Genomic DNA, 21,474 nt, shown 5'->3' on the forward strand with positions numbered 1-21,474 from the left:
AAGGATTATGGAGGCCACTGTGCTCTTAGGAACCTTAAGTGCAGCAGAAATTTTTTTGTAACCTTGGCCAGATCTGTGTCTTGCCACAATTCTGTCTCTGAGCTCTTCAGGCAGTTCCTTTTGACCTCATGATTCTCATTTGTTCTGACATGCACTGTGAGCTGTAAGGTCTTATATAGACAGGTGTGTGGCTTTCCTAATCAAGTCCAATCAGTATAATCAAACACAGCTGGACTCAAATGAAGGTGTAGAACCATCTCAAGGATGATCAGAAGAAATGGACAGCACCTGAGTTAAATATATGAGCGTCACAGCAAAGGGTCTGAATACTTAGGACCATGTGATATTTCAGTTTTTCTTTTTTAATAAATCTGCAAAAATGTCAACAATTCTGTGTTTTTATGTCAATATGGGGTGCTGTGTGTACATTAATGAGGAAAAAAATGAACTTAAATGATTTTAGCAAATGGCTGCAATATAACAAAGAGTGAAAAATTTAAGGGGGTCTGAATACTTTCCGTCCCCACTGTAAGTTCCCACCTGACATCCATGCCAGATCCTCATCAAAAATAAAGGTTTGGTATGCATTTTTAGGGGAACTTTTGCCAGACCCTGTTTAGATGAAGGAAATCCCTGGTCATTTAACCAAATATGGCAATCATATTTCAATGATGTCAGCCACCTTCCCTGTCCCTTGGTTTAACCACTTGCTGACCGGCTCACGCCGATATACATCGGCAGAAGGGCACGTACAGGCAGATTAACATACCTGTACATTGCCCTTTAAAAAGCGGTTTGCGGGCGCGCACCACGACCTCCGTGAGTGTGATTGCGGGTCCTGCGGACTCGATGTCCATGGGGATACCCACGATCGTCTCACGGAGAGGAAGAACGGGGAAATGCTAATGTAAACAAGCATTTCCCCATTTTGCCTAGTGACAGGACACTGATCACAGCTCCCTGTAATCGGGAGCAGTGATCAGTGTCATGTCACACATAGCCCCTCCCCCCATAGTTAGAATCACTCCCTAGGACACACTTAACCCCTACAGCGCCACCTAGTGGTTAACCCCTTCACTGCCAGCCACATTTACACAGTAATCAATGCATTTTTAATTGCCCTGATCGCTGTATAAATGTGAATGGTACCAAAATCACAGCAAAAGTGTCCGATCTGTCCGCCATAATGTCGCATTCATGATAAAAATCGCTGCTCGCCACCATTACTAGTAAAAAAAAATTATTAATAAAAATGCCATAAATTTATCCCCTAGTTTGTAGACGCTATAACTTCTGTGCAAACCAATCAATAAACTCTTATTGCGATTTTATTTTTTTACCAAAAATATGAAGAAGAATACCTATTGGCCTAAACTGAGGAAAAAAATGTTTTTTTATATATTTTTCGGGGATATTTATTATAGCAAAAAGTAAAAAATAATGCGTTTTTTTTTTTAAATTGTCGCTTTTTTTGTTTAAACCGCAGAGTACAGGGAGCTGCCCAGTTTGTTGCAAGTCAAACATAATTTATACCATAACAGACCAGCTAGGAAGGCAGCACTGGAGAAACTGCTGAAATTTGTGAAGACGGAGGTCCCCAATGCAGACAGCGATTTTTTTTTTTTGGACAGGAAAATTGGTAGCTTGAGGAGCACATACAAGAAGGAGCATAATAAGGTCCTGGCATCCCAGAGGTCAGGAAAAGCAGCAGAGAACGTGTATGTACCCAGTCTGTGGTACTACAACAAAATGAGTTTTCTGGAAGACTGAAGTGAGGGCATCACTTTCCACACTTCCTTCCACCCCAACTGAGGCTTCTGAGGACCAACCTTGGCCTTCCAGCCAGGAAGAAGTGGAGGAGCACAGCTTGAGGCAGGTATAGTATTTTTCTACATATTTCTTGTCCTAAAATGAATGATGTTAACTAGATGTTATTATTGCTAAGAAATTAATGATTGAACAAAAAGTGTTTTACATATCAATAGACATTAGTGGCCAAAAATGATTGGGACAAGAATGAAAAATGCTGGGGTCAGAATTATAGTATTTTCTATTTATTAACATTCAATTTGCAACAGTCATGAGCTGAAAATTGTGTGTGATTGATGAAGCAAAAGCTAAAACTATGTCCTTTTTTATATACAGGAAAGCCTCAGCCAACATGAGGGTCTGGAATGTGGCAGCCAGGAGGTGGCAGAGGGAAGTGGCAGCCAGGAGGTGGCTGGACCTAGTGGCTAGGGATGAGCTTCGTGTTCGAGTCGAACCCATGTTCGACTCGAACATCGGCTGTTCGATCGTTCGCCGAATTGCGAACGTTATGGGCCGTTCGCGCTAAATTCGTGTGGCGCGTCACGGCCCATAATTCACTGCGGCATCGCAGTGCATTGCTGGCTGATGATTGGCCAAGCATGCACTATGACCCGCATGCTTGGCCAATCACAGCGCCGTCAGTAGAGAGAGCTGTAATTGGCCAAAGCCAGGGTGGCTTTGGCCAATTATGGCTCAGGGGATTTAGTACACACCCCACACTATATAAGGCCGCCTGCACGGCGGCCCTGTGTAGTGTGTGTTCCGGTGTGCTGAGAGATAGAGAGAGAGAGAGACAGTGTCATTTGATTTGAGTTAGATAGATTAGGCAGAACAGTCAGTCAGTTAGCTGCACTTACAGTGTATTGTGTATATATATGCATCCCAGGTGTTGCATATATATATATACACTGTATTCAGTTTAGCTAGATCCGTTCCTGTTATCTTCTATCTAGACTATTTACATTTAATGCAGTGCGTCCTGCTCACAGTGTTCAGCTAGATCCGTTCCTGCTATTTACATTTAGTGCAGTGCGTCCTGCTCACAGTGTTCAGCTAGATCCGTTCCTGTTATCTTCTAGACTATTTACATTTAGTGCAGTGCATCCTGCTCACAGTGTTCAGCTAGATCCGTTCCTGCAATTTACATTTAGTGCAGTGCGTCCTGCTCACAGTGTTCAGCTAGATCCGTTCCTGCTATTTACATTTAGTGCAGTGCGTCCTGCTCACAGTGTTCAGCTAGATCCGTTCCTGCTATTTACATTTAGTGCAGTGCGTCCTGCTCACAGTGTTCAGCTAGATCCGTTCCTGCTATTTACATTTAGTGCAGTGCGTCCTGCTCACAGTGTTCAGCTAGATCCGTTCCTGTTATCTTCTAGACTATTTACATTTAGTGCAGTGCGTCCTGCTCACAGTGTTCAGCTAGATCCGTTCCTGCAATTTACATTTAGTGCAGTGCGTCCTGCTCACAGTGTTCAGCTAGATCCGTTCCTGCTATTTACATTTAGTGCAGTGCGTCCTGCTCACAGTGTTCAGCTAGATCCGTTCCTGCTATTTACATTTAGTGCAGTGCGTCCTGCTCACAGTGTTCAGCTAGATCCGTTCCTGCTATTTACATTTAGTGCAGTGCGTCCTGCTCACAGTGTTCAGCTAGATCCGTTCCTGCTATTTACATTTAGTGCAGTGCGTCCTGCGCACAGTGTTCAGCTAGAGCCGTTCCTGCTATTTACATTTAGTGCAGTGCGTCCTGCTCACAGTGTTCAGCTAGATCCGTTCCTGTTATCTTCTAGACTATTTACATTTAGTGCAGTGCGTCCTGCTCACAGTGTTCAGCTAGATCCGTTCCTGCTATTTACATTTAGTGCAGTGCGTCCTGCTCACAGTGTTCAGCTAGATCCGTTCCTGTTATCTTCTAGACTATTTACATTTAGTGCAGTGCGTCCTGCTCACAGTGTTCAGCTAGATCCGTTCCTGTTATCTTCTAGACTATTTACATTTAGTGCAGTGCGTCCTGCTCACAGTGTTCAGCTAGATCCGTTCCTGCTATTTACATTTAGTGCAGTGCGTCCTGCTCACAGTGTTCAGCTAGATCCGTTCCTGTTAAATTCCTACTGACCGGCAGGCTTGTCTGGTTACAGTATATAAAGCTACCTGAAGAAAATTACAGGTGTTCTATTTGATCCTATTAGTACCACGGTCAGGCAGCTAGACTATTTACATTTAGTACAGTGCGTCCTGCTCACAGTGTTCAGCTAGATCCGTTCCTGTTATCTTCCTACTGACAGGCAGGCTTGTCTGGTTACAGTATATAAAGCTACCTGAAGAAAATTACAGGTGTTCTATTTGATCCTATTAGTACCACGGTCAGGCAGCTAGACTATTTACATTTAGTACAGTGCGTCCTGCTCACAGTGTACAGCTAGATCCGTTCCTGTTATCTTCCTACTGACAGGCAGGCTTGTCTGGTTACAGTATATAAAGCTACCTGAAGAAAATTACAGGTGTTCTATTTGATCCTATTAGTACCACGGTCAGGCAGCTAGACTATTTACATTTAGTACAGTGCGTCCTGCTCACAGTGTTCAGCTAGATCCGTTCCTGTTATCTTCCTACTGACAGGCAGGCTTGTCTGGTTACAGTATATAAAGCTACTTGAAGAAAATTACAGGTGTTCTATCCCAGCTTAGTGCAGCTACAGGCCATTAGTATGTCTGGAAGGCCAAGAAGGAGAGGCAGACAGTCACAAGCCAATAAGAGAGGGCAAGCAGGCTCTGTGTCTAGTGCTGGTCGTGGAGACGGTGCATCCTCATCAGCACGTGGCCATGGGACACGCTTGGCCTTTTTTTCGGCAGCTGGCCATGTTGAGCCGCAACATGCGGAAGACTTGGTCGAGTGGATGACCAAGCCGTCCTCATCCTCCTCATCCTCTCTCACCCATGCCCAGGGTGCTTTGTCTGGCAAAGCAGCGGCCTCTTCCCTCAGCTCAATGTCATCAGTGACTCCTTCCCTAGCTCCACCATGTCCTCATGAGGATTCCCTCGAACTGTTTGACCACAGTGTTGGGTACATGCTCCAGGAGGATGCCCAGCGTTTGGAAGGCTCTGATGACGATACTGAGCTCGATGAAGGCAGTAACATGAGCGCGGACAGAGGGGGTGCCCAAGAAGGACAGCAATCTGGCAGTCATGCTCCCCCTGCTGCAGCATACTGCCAGGTTTGCTCCAGTGATGAGGAGGGAGGGGATGATGAGGTCACTGACTCAACGTGGGTGCCTGATAGGAGAGAGGAGGAGGAGGAGGAGGAGGAGGCGGCAGCACATCACCAACGAGGCAGGATGCCCTCCAGGGGCCAGCCTAAGGGCAGCACATTGACTGCATCACACCCCAAAGCTCCACATGTGCAGGGCGCTGCAGTCTCTGCGCGTTATTCAAAAAGTTCTTTGGTGTGGGCCTTTTTTGAGACGAGTGCATCAGATCGCACCGCTGCTATTTGCAACATATGTCTCAAGCGTATCTCGCGTGGCCAAAATATCTCCCGCTTGGGTACCACATGCTTGACCAGACATATGTTGACCTGCCATGCAGTTCGTTGGCAAGCGTATCTAAAAGACCCACACCAAAGAACAAAGAGGATCTCTCCTTGCTCCTCATCAGCTGAGATTTCCAACCCCACTAGACCTTCAGTCCTCTCTGAGACCTGCAGTGAGAGGAATGAAGGTGTAGAATTAGGTGTGTCACAGCCAAGTACTTGTGGGCAATCTGCTTTTGGTACACCGACGTCAGATTGTACCAGGCAAATTTCCCTGCCCCAGCTGCTGCACCGCCGAAAGAAGTTTGCTCCCAGCCATCCACATGCCCAGCGGTTGAATGCTAGCTTGGCAAAATTGCTAGCACTTCAACTGCTGCCTTTTCAGTTGGTAGACTCTGCCCCCTTCCGTGAGTTTGTGGAATGTGCGGTTCCTCAGTGGCAGGTACCCAAACGCCACTTTTTCTCACGGAAGGCGATTCCGGCTCTCTACCGGCATGTGGAAGGCAATGTCCATGCCTCGCTGGACAGGGCGGTCAGCGGTAAGGTGCATATTACCGCTGACTCATGGTCCAGCAGGCATGGACAGGGACGTTACCTAAGTTTCACGGCGCATTGGGTGACTCTGCTGGCAGCTGGGAAGGATGCAGGACAAGGTGCAGTAGTGTTGGAGGTTGTTCCGCCACCACGCCTCCAAAATGCTGATTGTGACACACCTCTCTCCTCCACCCCCTCCTCTTCTTCTTCCTCCATGGCCTCTTCCTCGGAACCAGCGGTGCTCCGTAGGCGTTCAAGGGGCTACGCAAGTACGCAGGCCAAAAGATGCCATGCGGTGCTTGAGCTGGTGTGCTTGGGGGACAGGAGCCACACTGGGGCAGAGGTTCTGTCAGCTCTGCAGGGGCAGGTTCAGAGGTGGTTGACGCCACGCCAACTTAAGGCAGGAATGGTGGTTTGCGACAATGGCACCAACCTCCTCTCTGCCCTCCGACAGGGACAAATGACCCATGTGCCCTGTTTGGCTCACGTCCTTAACTTGGTGGTGCAGCGGTTCTTGGGCAGGTAGCCGGGCTTACAGGATGTCCTGAGGCAGGCCAGGGAAGTCTGTGTGCATTTCCGCCGGTCATATAATGCCAGTGCTCGGCTGACGGACCTCCAAAAGGAGTTTAACCTGCCCAAGAACCGCCTAATCTGTGACATGCCCACCAGGTGGAACTCAACGTTGGCCATGCTGCAGCGGCTGCACACGCAGCAGAGGGCCATCAATGAGTACCTGTGCGACTATGGCACCAGGACAGGGTCAGGGGAGCTTGGTTTTTTTTCCCCACGCCAGTGGGCCATGATCAGGGATGCATGCACTGTCCTGTCACCATTCGAGGAGGCCACGAGGATGGTGAGCAGTGACAGTGCATGCATCAGTGACACTGTCCCCCTTGTCCACCTGTTGGAGCACACGCTGCGTGGAATAATGGACAGGGCACTTGAGGCAGAACAGAGGCAGGAAGAGGAGGACTTCCTTAGCTCTCAAGGCCCCCTTTATCCAGACAGTGTTCCTGCGTGCCCGCCGATCACACAGGAAGAGGACGAGGAGGAAGAGGAGGAGGAGGAAGATTGTGTCAGTATGGAGGTGGAGCCTGGCACTCAGCATCAGCAGCAGTCTTTAAAGGATCAGTCCCAAGAAACACATGGACTTGTACGTGGCTGGGAGGAGGTGGCTGCGGACCATGTCGTTCTTAGTGACCCAGAGGACTCCGGACCGAATGCCTCAGCAAACCTACGCTGCATGGCCTCCCTGATCCTGCAAAGCCTGCGTAAGGATCCTCGTATTCGTGGTATCAAGGAGAAGGACCAATACTGGCTGGCAACCCTCCTTGATCCACGTTACAAGGGTAAGGTTGCGGACCTTATCTTGCCATCGCAGAGGGAGCAGAGGATGAAACATCTTCGGGAGGCCTTGCAGAAAGGTCTGTGCAACGCGTTCCCAGAGACTGGGAGGTTACAAACTCCTGTTTCTGGACAACGTGTTGCTGAGGCTTCGGTCAGTCAAAGAAGGAGCGGTGGAGAAGGTGGCCGTCTGACCGATGCGTTCAGACAATTTTTTGGTCCGCAGCCCCAAGGTATGATCGGTTCCAGCAACCATCGCCAGCGTCTGTTTTACATGGTGCAGGAATACCTAGGGGCAAGATCAGACTTGGACACCTTTCCCACCGAAAATCCTCTGGGTTACTGGGTCTTGAGGATGGATCACTGGCCAGAGCTTGCACAGTATGCAATTGAGCTACTGGCCTGTCCTGCATCCAGCGTTCTTTCGGAACGCACATTCAGTGCTGCTGGAGGCGTGGTAACCGATCACAGGGTGCGTCTGTCCACCGACTCGGTCGATCGGCTGACCTTCATAAAAATGAATGAGTCTTGGATCACCACCAGCTACCAAGCACCTGATGCTGATGTAACCGAATAATTTTTTTTGAAATCTCAGATCCCTTCAAAGACTGCCTATGCTGATGCTGAGTGACTATCCCTGAGTAATTATCCTCTTCCTCCTCAATCATCACGCTGATAGCTTGTAAGAACATTTTTGGTTCTGGGCGCCACCACCAGTGCCTAAGGCACAATTTTTCAGCCCCTGTTTAACAGGGACGTGTAATTACAATTTTTGATGTAATACTTTGCAGCAGGGCTCGTTCCTGCATTCCAACTAGAGTGTCTGTGAGGGGTTGCAGTGTTGTGGCACCAGCACCAGTGCCTAGGGCCCAATTTTTCTGCCCCTGTCTAACAGGGGCGTGTAATTACAATTTTTGATGCAATACTTTGCAGCAGGGCTCATTCCTGCGTTCCAACTAGAGTGTCTGTGAGGGGTTGCAGTGTTGTGGCACCAGCACCAGTGCCTAAGGCCCAATTTTTCTGCCCCTGTCTAACAGGGGCGTGTAATTACAATTTTTGATGCAATACTTTGCAGCAGGGCTCGTTCCTGCGTTCCAACTAGAGTGTCTGTGAGGGGTTGCAGTGTTGTGGCACCAGCACCAGTGCCTAAGGCCCAATTTTTCTGCCCCTGTCTAACAGGGGCGTGTAATTACAATTTTTGAAGCAATAATTTGCAGCAGGGCTCGTTCCTGCGTTCCAACTAGAGTGTCTGTGAGGGGTTGCAGTGTTGTGGCACCAGCACCAGTGCCTAAGGCCTAATTTTTCAGCTCCTGTTCAACAGGGGCATGTAATTACAATTCTTGATCTAATATTTCACAGCAGGGCCCTGTGAGGGCTTACAGTGTTGTGGCCACAGCAACACCTAAGGCCCAAATTTCTGCTGAGTATATAGGGCAGGACCCTACTTTCAAACATCTAACTTACAAACGACTCCTACTTGCAAACGGAAGGAGACAACAGGAAGTGAGATGAAATCTACCCCTAGGAAGGGAAATTCTCTCCTGTAAGAGTTAATATGGGAAAACAATTTCTCCTTTCCACTGATGCTTTCCAATCCTTGTTCCACAAAAAAACCCAAATTTTCAAAAAACATTTTTCATTGGGACAAAAAAGTGAGGTGAAATCTTCTGAAGAGGAGGAAAGACAGCAAAACAAATGTCACAGGGGTGATAACCCTTCCCTATGTTTTCCAAAAAGCTTAGAAAAGATTTTTTGGCTGGAGCTAAACACGTTAAAAATGTTCAAAATTACAAACAGATTCTACTTAACAACAAACCTACAGTCCCTGTCTTGTTTGCACCGCCTGTATACTGCTGTTCAGAGTATATAGGGCCTGGTGGCCCCACACCTTTCCTTATTTTAATTTGGGTGCGGGGTTCCCCTTAATATCCATACAAGACCCAAAGGGCCTGGTAATGGACTGGGGGGTACCCATGCCGTTTGTCTCACTGATTTTCATCCATATTGCCATGACCCGACATGACATTAAACCCGCAAGCAGTTTTAAATGAGATTTTTTCCTTTAAAAATGACATTTGGTGCAGGGACTGTTCTAAACATGGGAAACACGCGTCACTTTACAGGCATACTATAGACACCCCCCAGGTACGATATTTAAAGGAATATTTCACTTTTTTTTTTTTACTTTAAGCATCATTAAAATCACTGCTCCCGAAAAAACGGCCGTTTTTAAAAGTTTTTTTTGCATTGATACATGTCCCCTGGGGTAGGACCCGGGTCCCCAAACCCTTTTTAGGACAATACCATGCAAATTAGCCTTTAAAATGAGCACTTTTGATTTCGAACGTTCGAGTCCCATAGACGTCAATGGGGTTCTAACGTTCGTGCGAACTTTCGGTCCGTTCGCGGGTTCTGGTGCGAACCGAACCGGGGGGTGTTCGGCTCATCCCTACTAGTGGCCTGACCCAATCCCAGGTCCCTCCTCTCCGCCTTCCACCCAAAAGTGGGGAGGAACTTGGAGGAGGCAGCACTTGCCCTCATTCGGGATGCTCATGTGACCCTGAGAGACCTCCCAGCGTTCAAGAGGGCTATGGCTGCATAGTAGCAGCGAAAATGCAGGAAATGGAGAAGGGACAACACCTCTTATGTGAGAACATAATTTTACAGACCCTAAATAAGGGGTTGAGGGAACAAATGACAGAAAATACACACCTTTCTGAGGTCGTCCATCCTCCTCCTCCTCCTCCTACCCCTCCACCTTCTCCTCCTCCTACACCTCCTCCACCTCCTGCCACAACTCGACAAACAAAGCCACAGCGTGCAGGGAAGCGTGGCAGGAAGACAAGAGAGTGATGGCCTGGGTGCAGTCTGGTCTGACAGAAGAAGCAGGCTGTTGTAGTACCACAGCCTAGGGACAACCTAGGGACATATGTGTCATCTGCTGTTGTTCCTGATCTCTCGGAGTCCAGGACCAGATTGTGCTCCCTATTGTATGGACTCCTCAGGCTACCAATTTTCATTTTCAAATAGTTGATGTCTGCCCTGGGGTACAAAGGCTTCACAAATTTCTGCAGTTTCTCCAGAGTTGCCTTCCCTCTTTCTTTTGTTATGACCTAGAATAAATGGTAATTTTGTTTTCAACAAATACTTGGCTATGTGTTTTTATTAAAAAAGGACAGTTTGTGAGTAGGCAGGTACATTTCAAAAATACAATGTCAAATTAACAAGGGACACCAACCTCCTTGAGGGTACAAAATTCAAGATAATAATGTTGTTGTGGTAACTTGACACACAAAAAAAATAAAAAAATTTATGGAGATCACTAGAAAATAATTTTAAAATAATCAAAAAAAGGAGATCTTGATTTAAATTAAAAAAAAAAGAAAAAAAAATCACTAAAAAAAATTCTAAACATTATGGAGATCTGGCTTTAAAAACTAAAAATATTATTAAGGAGATCACAAGAAATAATAAAGAAATAAGTTTGTCAGAACACATATGCAAAATTTACACAAATCTGTGAATATCAGCAGCAAAACAACTTCATTCTTCTAGCATTAGAAAGAACAAAAGAATGCGCTGCATTAAAAGATCCAACAATTTACAGTGTGACGAATGTGCTATCTCCATTACGAACGCTAGTTTTACCAGACCAAGCGCTTTCGTCTCGTACTTGTTTCTGGGCATGCATGGTTTTTTCCTTGTCGAAATTGCATAGAGACGAACGGAAAATAGAGAACCTGCTCTCAATCTTTTGCTGGCGGGAATTCCGCCAGTAAAATTACGATGGAGCATACACACAGTCGGAATTTCAGACCAAAAGCTCGCATCGGACTTTTGCTGGCGGAATTTCCGATCATGTGTACAGGGCATTGGTGTGTAGCTCTATCCCTATAGCAGCTGCTGCTAAATGTGCCACTTTCTACAGCAGCAGAGTTTCAGCACTCAGCAGATGAACACCCTATTTTTTTAATTCATTCACTGAACAAGAAATATTTGGGACAGTGAACACAAAGCTCATTATTATTCTGGACTTGAAGTAAAATCCACAGATTTAAAACAAGATGGAGCTGGTTTATCTAGGAAACGGATGCAAACACAAACCATGTCTAGCACACTAATTACACAGCATGAAATGCATTAGAGGAAATATCATCAATTTTTTAAACTTTCTTGGATTCAAATGAAGTCTTATTCAGCAATGATCAAATTGTGCCTTAATTTGTTTTCCTAGATATTCTTGTTAAATCTAAAGATCCAGACTGGCATCTGATTAAGCTGCAGCAAGAATCTGTGGACTGATGTAGAGTGGTAACTAGAGATGGGCCCTGGACAACCTCTGTTCAGTTTGCAGCAGAACTCCCGAACATGGGAAAAGCTTGCCCTGAACCACCATTGAAGTCTTTTGGAGCCGAACGTGATAAATCAAAAGTCCCCAATTTGAAGGCTTATATGCAAGTAATTGGCCTTAAAAAGGCTATAGGGGCCTGGGTACTGCCCTGGGGGACATAAATCAATGCAAAAAATGTTTTGTTTAAACAATCATTTTTAAAGGTGGAGTGATTTTAATGATGCTTAAAGTGAAACAATAATAATGAAAAACTCCTTTAAATATAGTGCCTGGGGGGTCTTCTTAGTCTGCCTGTAAAGTGGTGCATCTGTAGCATGAATAGGACCTGCTGCAACAAAAGTGAAGTTAAAAAAAAAACTAGTCAAATCACATTTAAATTGACTCACGGTTGCAATTGCTGGCAACTGGCTATTTTAAAAAATAAAGAAAACAAGGTATTCCACGCCAAAATTTTTTTAAAAATGGTGCGGAGTCTCCCCAAACCCCATACCAGACCCTTATCCAAGCACAGAGCCTGGTAGGCCAGGAAAGAGGGGACCAGTGAGTGTCCTCCATCCTGAACCATACCAGGCCATATGTCCTCAACATGGGGGGGTGGGTGCCACCCACCCAAAGCACCTTGTCCCGATGTAGGTGGGGACAAGGGCCTCTTCCCAACAACTCTGACAACTCTGGGCAGTGGTTGTGGGGGTCTGCCCGCAGGGGGTTACCACAGATCCCTGCCCCCATGTGAATGAGTAGGGGTAAAAAATCCTCCGATGTAGCTACATCATCAATCATGATGCCCACCGCACTGCAAATCAGAAAAAAATTAAAAAATGCTACACACTCGTCAAAGGCAGACCGCTAAATGCCTCCTCTGCTGCTTGACAATTCCTAAATAGGTAAGGGGCGAGGTCACCTGGTGATGTCACCTGAGGACAAGGTGCTTTGGGGTGGGGGGAGAGCCCCCCGCCCTAAATCACCCACCCCCCATGTTGAGGGCATGTGGCCTAGTATGGTTTAGGAGGGGGCGCTTGCTCGCCCCCCTTTCCTAGTCTGCCAGGCTGCGTGCTCAGATAAGGGTCTGGTATGGATTTTTGGGGGGACTCCACATGATTTTTTTTTTTTTTTTCAATTTTGGCATGGGATTTCCCTTAAAATCCATAGCAGAACCAAATTTAACTAGGATCAGTAAGGTATTGCCTGGCCAACTCCAAAGAAGTTTGGGTGCCAAACCTAAGCTTAATTGAAATTAATAGGATCTAAATCTGTCATGGAAAATGTCCATTTTCTGGGCTAATAGGCAAGGGGGCTCTTTCTTGGGGAACATGTACCATCTTAAAATGTTTACAAAAATTCATGCAGCCAGAAGCAGTGATTTTTTTTTTAAGCACTGTCATTTAAAAAGGATTAAAATGAATGATAAATTACATCTCCCTCCTGACTTTTTTTTAAAAAGAGATCACAGACCCCAGAGGTCCCCACAAGAGAAGACAGATGCTTAGAGGTCTGTTATGTATTATGGGGGACCTTTGCTGTTTTTATTTTTTAAAGAAGCTGGCAATGAGATTGTATTTGCCATCAAATAAAATATTTTTTTTCTTTGTAAATGTCACGTTTTTTGTTGCACATCCTGGAGCAAGAATAAAAACAAATGTGTAGAATCTCCTCCAACATGCAATGCAAAATTACAATTTAAGTCTGGTATGTATTTTAAGGCAGTAACTTACGCAAAAAAAATGCACATTTATTCTAAAAATTGATTTTTGCACTCTAACTTTTTATAACACATTTTGTATATGTTAAAATAAAACTGAACCAGATATTGACTTTCAAGTATCTACTGTACATACAGATTTGTTTGCACTTGTTGAACAGATAAAGCAAAATGCTGGACAATCTATTTAACAGACCACAAGTGTATGCAACCCTTTGTTAGAGTTAACATACACTTTTAAATAGAAGCTGCAATAATAAAAATATGAGAGCTGCCATCACTGACTTGTTTATTAAATGAGTGGGATTCAGGGCTGTCATTCAGATGCTGGCTTCACTATTTAATGAGTCACTTAAACCTGACCTTTGCTGTTTTGGTCTTTGAACCCATTGTACATTAGGTTTTTTGCTAAGAGCACAGATGTGTCAAAAAGCAAGCTCAAACATTGTTATGGATGTCATTCAAGTGAACAGCATCATTATTTTGAAATAATCCAGCGGCATAAAGGCAGTACTGACCAAACATTTTACATGATGCAGCACTTTCATCCATGGAGGATAGACTTGTGTGCCACACAATAAAGGGCAGCAAAGATTGTGATTAAACAAAATCTTTCCCCTTTTTGTGTGGGAGATTTGTAATCATGGATCACAAAATAAATAGATTTGTGTAAATTTTGCATATGTGTTTTTATGCTGAAAAACAAACAAACAAAAGCACAAACATTTTGGATACATTGTTTTAAAAATTGAAAATAATGTATCTATAGCCTTCAGTTAAAATATAGCAAGTTAGATATTAATTAGAACTTTTTTTGGGGGGGTAGCAAGGAATACTATAAAAGCTAAACTCCAGGCTTATATAATAGACATAAATTAATGCAGCTTTGCAATCAGTAACACATCATTAAAGTGGTTGTAAACCCTAAAAAAACAAACAAAAAAACCCTGCAAGACACAGGCATAATGAGCTAGTATGCATAGCATACTAGCTCATTATGAATTACTTACCTGAGATCGAAGCCCCTGCAGCCGTCCTCGTACCCCGCTTCGGAGGCCGACATCGCTCCCAGAGTTACTTCCGGGTATCGCTGGCTCCGGCCAATTACAATTGTACAGTTGTAATTGGCCGGAGCCACAATGACGTCATGCGTGCAGGAGCCACCGGTAACGGCACAGTCTAACTAAAGCAATAGCACGTAGGTGCTGTTGCTTCAGTGCGCTTATGCCGATGACGTCGGCACATGCAAATACAGGGGATATCTCCTAAACTGTGCAGGTTTAGGAGATATCCAGTGTAGCTACACATAAGCCTTATTATAGGCTTACCTGTAACAAAAAGTGGTTGTAAAGGGTTTACAACCACTTTAAGCAGTGGCAGCCCATCCATTAGGGATGCCCAGGCGCCGCTCCCTCTCTCCACTTCACCCCCTATATGGTAATGGATCGATTCATGCATTGCATGAATCTATCTATGGCCACTGCGGACACCCTCTATTCAAGTGTCCAGCCCCTTTCAGGGCACAGGGTGCATGAATTATAGCGGCTGGGTTTTTTTTTAGCACCTGATTAGAGCCAGAGGCTCTAATAGACTTCAAAATCGGATGGGCTTGGGATGCAGAGGATGCGTTCTGATCCCACCCACGTGTGTTACAACAGTGAATGGATATTCGCTGCTGAAACACTGATCCTCAATCCGGCCAATCAGAAGCGAGTGTTAGACCCCTTTTCCAATTGGCCAAAAAGAGAAGCCTCCCGCTGAGGAGGAGGGAGGGAACAAAAGCCGTCGTGATGACCCAGAGAATGAGAGGCTGCAGGAGAACAGCAGGAGAACAGGAGGCCGCCCCCCAAGCAGGGGAAGCCGCCACTGAGCAGGGGAAGCTGCCGGTGATGGGAGAAATGCTACCGACTGACCTGGAGGGGGGTTATATAGTGTTTGCCCCCCAAAAAAAAAATTTCCACCGGCCGCCACTGTCATTAGGCATATTTTTTTTAAAGCAGGCAGTGTCAGTCAATGACCTGGTATCCACCTTTTACAGCATATGTTTGAGAGGAAGAAGTAGCGAAAGGAGCCAATTACTTCATGTGCTGGGAAGTAGCTCGCTAATAGGGGGAAAGAGAAACGTAACAGAGAGATCCGCTCATCACTGTGCTGCTCTTGCTTTTGCTGTGCAGTCACAGGCAGGTGGGGGGTCCTGGACAGTCTGGGCTAGAATGATGATTGAATGATGTCTAAATAATGCACCTTGTGATAAAAAAGTACTGCTGGGGGAGCTCTGGACTGAAATTTAATATTGCAACAAAAGCTGCTTTTGTTGAATTAATAATTAGTATCTTGTTATTGTTGGATTCAGTTCCACTTTAATAAATAGGTTAATAGACAGAAATTAAAAAATTAAAAAAAAAAGCAAGGCACACATTATTATGAACGGTACAATTTCTTGGAAAGTGAAGTTGTGCTTTTACACTGAGGTGGATTGATTATTGACATGTGAAGATTTTTTTTCACGTGTATGGAAATTATTTTTGCATATCTTTGAACTGTATAGACCTTTACAAAAATTGATTCAAAGGACTTTATGTTTAAAATGTATTTATGTTTAAAATGTATGCGTAACGTACTGTGAATCTTTTTATATTTTTATCTTTAGCAGTTGCGCACTGACTAATTTGGATTAACACTGTTTGGGACACGTTGGGAGTCAAATCTTGTAATTAATTTTTTCAAGGCCAATTTGCAAGATTTTATTAAAAAGACATAGACAGATGCCTACTGCGACAGGGGACATTTACCAATGCAGAAAAATATTTAAAAACTACTGCTCAGCAGGGAGTCGATATTTTAATGAGGCTTAAATAGCAATATCTAAAATTCACAAATTCTTTAAATAACATGCTTGGTGGATGCCTTACCCCTGCATGTGAATCCATACTCCTTCAAAATCAACATTTACAAAAACTACTATAACTAAATAATAGTTCCCCACTGGCATCATTCCATTTGTAAACGTGGTGTGGGGCTCCCCTCAGGATTCACACTAGACCTACTGATCTGCTGCATACCTAGATAAGGGTCTGGCATGGACTTTGAAGGCAACCATGTACCATTTTATTTTTTCTTAAGGAGATAGTATACATTGTTTACAAATGAAAAATAAATGGCATGGAGTCCCCCTCAAAATTCCTACCAGATCTTTATTCATGCATGCAGAATGAATGTCCAGGAAAGTAGGAGCAACAAGCATGTAATCCCCTCCTGACCCATACTAGGTCACATGCCCTCAACATTGGGAGGGTACCTTGCATGTGGGGGGGTGCAAAGCCAGCCCCTGAAAAGGCACCTTGTCCCCATGTTGATGGGAAAAAAGGACATCATCCTCACATCCTTGGTCTGGTGAATATGGCAGTCTGTAGGTAGTGACCTATCAGAATCTGGTAGCCTCCTTTAGAATAAGGGGCTACCAGATATCTTCCCCCTTTATGTGAAATAATCAGGAGTATTTGTTTCACAACCAAACATGGAAAAGTAAATAAAAAATACAGACATTGTAAAAAAAAAAATAAAGCAGAAAATAAAAAATAAACAATGTACACTTATGTAAATACATAATGTCAATCATGTCATTCAGTGATGTAGATCTAGTCAAGCACAACAAGTGACACCTAACCAACAAAATGACCTGCTGCAGCAACAACAATCTTCCCCTGCTGCTACACCAGCACACTTACTGCCCCACCATCCTGGACAGCCAGACTATTGTTTGGATTATATGGTCTGTTATGGATTTTGAGGGGGGCCCCACACTGTTTTTTCTTAAAAAGACGGTATGCTTTTTTGTAAACAAATTCCATAACAGATCCTTATTCAATGAATCAGTTGCTACTCCCATTGAAAATAAAAATCCCCATTTGGTTGCTAAATCTACACAAAACAGCTTGAGATGCTGGGTGATGTAATTGACCAAGTATGTTTATGACTATATTTGGTCAAAGAAGTAACCATCGGGAATCTGTCAATATGTGGTGATAATAATACCACCTCTAAATTAATGAATTCTGGTTGTATTAGCCAGAAGTTCAGGAGGGCAGGAAGACTGTATAAATATCATAATTGTCTTGCCCATTCACTGAACTGCAAACAGTCTGGGTTTCGGTCTAACTCATCACCAACCTGAACTAAAAACTCATTTTAGCAGCAGGTGGTGTAGAGGTGGGTTCTAGAGTAAATAAACTTCTTAGTCTTCCACTTGTGGTTTAGTCAACCCCTTCATTAATTCTCTCTGCAAGATGGGAGTAAATGCTTTAATTTGATCATTATAAAATGGATAAAATGGCCAGGGACTTTAAAATCACAAAGACTATACAGCCTTTTACAGATGATACATTTCTGCGCACAGCTGTCATTCATCAAACAAACAGCATTTTACAATTAACAATCAATGCTTTTGAGAACAAAACACTGTCATATTCAGTACTGCTTATTTCACTACATGCTTTACTTAATTCCAAATGGTGTTAATTATTTAAACATTAGGGAATTGTCTTTAAATAAAATAAGACATTCTAAAAATTTAGACTAGTACAAAACAATATGTCAACTGAGAAACAAGAATAAATGAGTGCTTAGCACTTGTCCCAAATAGGGATGAGCCGAACACCCCCCGGTTCGGTTCGCACCAGAACCTGCGAACGGACCGAAAATTTGCACGAACGGTAGAACCCCATTGACGTCTATGGGACTTGAACGTTCGAAATTAAAAGTGCTCATTTTATTTTTTATTTGCATGGTATTGTCCTAAAAAGGGTTTGGGGACCTGGGTCCTGCCCCGGGGACATGTATCAATGCAAAAAAAACTTTTAAAAACGTCCGTTTTTTCGGGAGCAGTGATTTTAATGATGCTTAAAGTAAAAAAAAAAAAAAAAAAAAGTGAAATATTCCTTTAAATATCGTACCTGGGGGGTGTCTATAGTATGCCTGTAAAGTGGCGCGTGTTTCCCGTGCTTAGAACAGTCCCTGCACAAAATGTAATTTTTAAAGGAAAAAAAGTCATTTAAAACTGCTTGCGGCTTTAATGTAATGTCGGGTCCTGGCAATTTTGATGAAAATCAGTGAGACAAATAGCATGGGTACCCCCCAGTCCATTACCAGGCCCTTTGGGTCTTGTATGGATATTAAGGTGAACCACGCACCCAAATTAAAAAAGGAAAGGTATAGGGCCCCCAGGCCCTATATACTTTGAACAGCAGTATACAGGCGGTGCAAACAAAACAGGGACTGTAGGCTTGTTGTTAAGTAGAATCTGTTTGTAATTTTGAACTGGTACATTTTTAACGTGTTTAGCTCCAGCCAAAAAATCTATTTTAAGATTTTTGGAAAACATAGGGAAGGGTTATCACCCCTGTGACATTTGTTTTGCTGTTTGTGCTCCTCTTCAGAAGATTTCACCTCACTTTTTGTCCCAATGACAAATGTTTTTTGAAAATTTGGGGATTTTTGTGAAACAAGGATTGTGATAAAGCATCAGTGGAAAGGAGAAAAGTTTTTCCCATATTAACTCTTACAGGAGAGAATTTCCCTTCCTAGGGGTAGATTTCATCTCACTTCCTGTTGTCTCCTTCCGTTTGCAAGTAGGAGTCGTTTGTAAGTTGGATGTTTTAAAGTAGGGGCCTGCCCTATATACTCCTGCTTTGAAATATTAGATCAATAATTGTAATTACATGCCCCTGTTGAACTGGGGCAGAAAAATTGGGCCTTTGGTGGTGGTGCTGGTGGCACAACACTGTAAGACCTCACAGATACTCTTGGTGGGTGTAGAAATGGGCCCTGCTGTGAAATATTAGATCAAAAATTCTAATTACATGTCCCTGTTGAACAGGGGCTGAAAAAATGGGCCTTAGGCACTGGTGCTGGTGCCACAACACTGGAACCCCTAACAGATGCTCTAGTTGGAGCTCAGGAACTAGCCCTGCTGAAAATAATCGCATCAAAAATTGTAATTACACGCCCCTGGGGGCTGAAAAATTGGGCCTTAGGCACTGGTGCTGGTGCCACAACACTGCAGCCCCTCACAGATACTCTAGTTGGAGCGCAGGAACTAGCCCTGCTGCAAAGAAGTGCATGAAAAATTGTAATTATGGAATTGTTGCCAAAAAAACTTACATTTAAATGCTCATCAATGCAGCCTTGTACAGCTCTGCATGCTTGTCCAGTGTCATTTACAGCCTTGCAGTCATTTGCAGCCTTGTCAGTGTCATTTGCAGCCTTGCAGTCATTTGCCGCCTTGGTGTCATTTGCAGCCTTATCAGTGTCCATTTACAGCCTTGCAGCTTTGTCAGTGCCCATCTGCAACTTTGCCTGTGTCCATTTGCAGCCTTGCCCAGGCTGCAGTTAAACTGCAGTGACTTGTCAGTGTCACTGCAGTTTGAAAATGGCACTGCTGGCGCCGAGATACATAGCCGTGACTTGTGGCGGCTCTTGGCCACTTTCGCCTCCACTCGTAGTCCAGCCCGGGGTGGGCGTGACTGTGAGCGGAGTGAGCGCCGCCCATATACAGATAGCCGAGTGTACTCGGCTAGGTTCGGTTAGCTCCACTCACAGTCACGCCCAGTACCTGTGTCCATCATAGGGCGGGACTGGGCGTGACTGTGAGCGGAGCTAGCCGAACCTAGCCGAGTAAACTCGGCTTTCTGTATATGGTCGGCGCTCGCTCCGCTCACAGTCACGCCCATCCCAGGCGGGACTACGAGTGGAGCCGAAAGTGGCCGAGAGCCGCTGCAAGTCACGGCTATGTATCGCAGCGCCATTTTCAAACTCTGCTATCTATGTATTGCGGCAGCCAGCGATCTCTCCGCTCACAGTCAGCGGGGGATCGCAGTGGATCGGCGTATAACACGCACCTGCGATTTTCCCCTGATTTTAAGGGGAAAAAAGTGCGTGTTATACGACGATAAATACGGTAATTACAATTTTTCATGCACTTCTTTGCAGCAGGGCTAGTTCCTGCGCTCCAACTAGAGTATCTGTGAGGGGCTGCAGTGTTGTGGCACCAGCACCAGTGCCTAAGGCCCAATTTTTCAGCCCCCAGGGGCGTGTAATTACAATTTTTGATGCGATTATTTTCAGCAGGGCTAGTTCCTGAGCTCCAACTAGAGCATCTGTTAGGGGTTCCAGTGTTGTGGCACCATTACAAAATCTACCTACAAATTAGCGGCGTTTGCGGATGACATCCTATTATTTCTAAAAGAGCTGCACATTACGTTGCCCAACCTCCTAAAAGAACTTACCCTGTTTGAAAATCTCACCAATCTTAAAATCAACTTTGCTAAATCAGAGGCCTTAAATATAACTCTACCACCAGATATAATATCCCAATGTCAAAATAATTTTCCATTCAAATGGAAACCAAATGCAATTAAATACCTTGGGATTTATATTCCGACCTCACTATCGGATTTATACAGCAAAAACTACACTCTCATTCTCCGAAATATCCAAAAAGAACTCAAAGCTTGGTCAACGGGAGTGTTCTCCTAGTTTGGTAGAATTTCTATTATAAAAATGACCATACTACCAAAATTTCTATACTTGCTTCAAACAGTTCCTGTGTCATTACCACATACGTTTTTCAACTCATTCCGCAAATCTTGCACGGAATTCATATCGAATGGTAGGCGAGCTAGAATGAGTTTCAACAGAATGACCTTACCCAAAATGAAAGGTGGTTTAGGATTACCTGATATTCGAAAATACTATTGGGCCTGTCAACTTCCCAGAATAGTTGATTGGAATGTACACGCTGAAACCAAAGCTTGGATTGCCATTGAACAAGCCTTCTCACACCTACCGCTCCACAATCTATCCTGGACCCATCCTCGTCACATCTCACCACAATGCAAACAGCATCCCCTTATTGGTAACACACTGACTTCTTTCAATACGACATGTAAACAATTTCACATTTCATCCTCTCCAGGCCCTCTCACGCCAATCAAACATAACCCTGACTTTCTACCGGGCAATGACGATTCTTTCCTTCATGAATTGGGATCCCAGACAAAACTGAAAACGGGAGATTTTTTCTCTAAGGGGAAAATCATACCGCTATCCTCATTAAACTCCCAAGGAACGAACCGTCAGATCCCTTTCTGGTCATATATGCAACTCAGACATTTTCTCCTTGATCCCCTAGTAAGTTCTGCTTTCTCAAGAAATC

This window comes from Aquarana catesbeiana, linkage group LG01 (genome assembly GCF_042186555.1).
Source record: "Aquarana catesbeiana isolate 2022-GZ linkage group LG01, ASM4218655v1, whole genome shotgun sequence".
Lineage (NCBI taxonomy): Eukaryota > Metazoa > Chordata > Amphibia > Anura > Ranidae > Aquarana > Aquarana catesbeiana.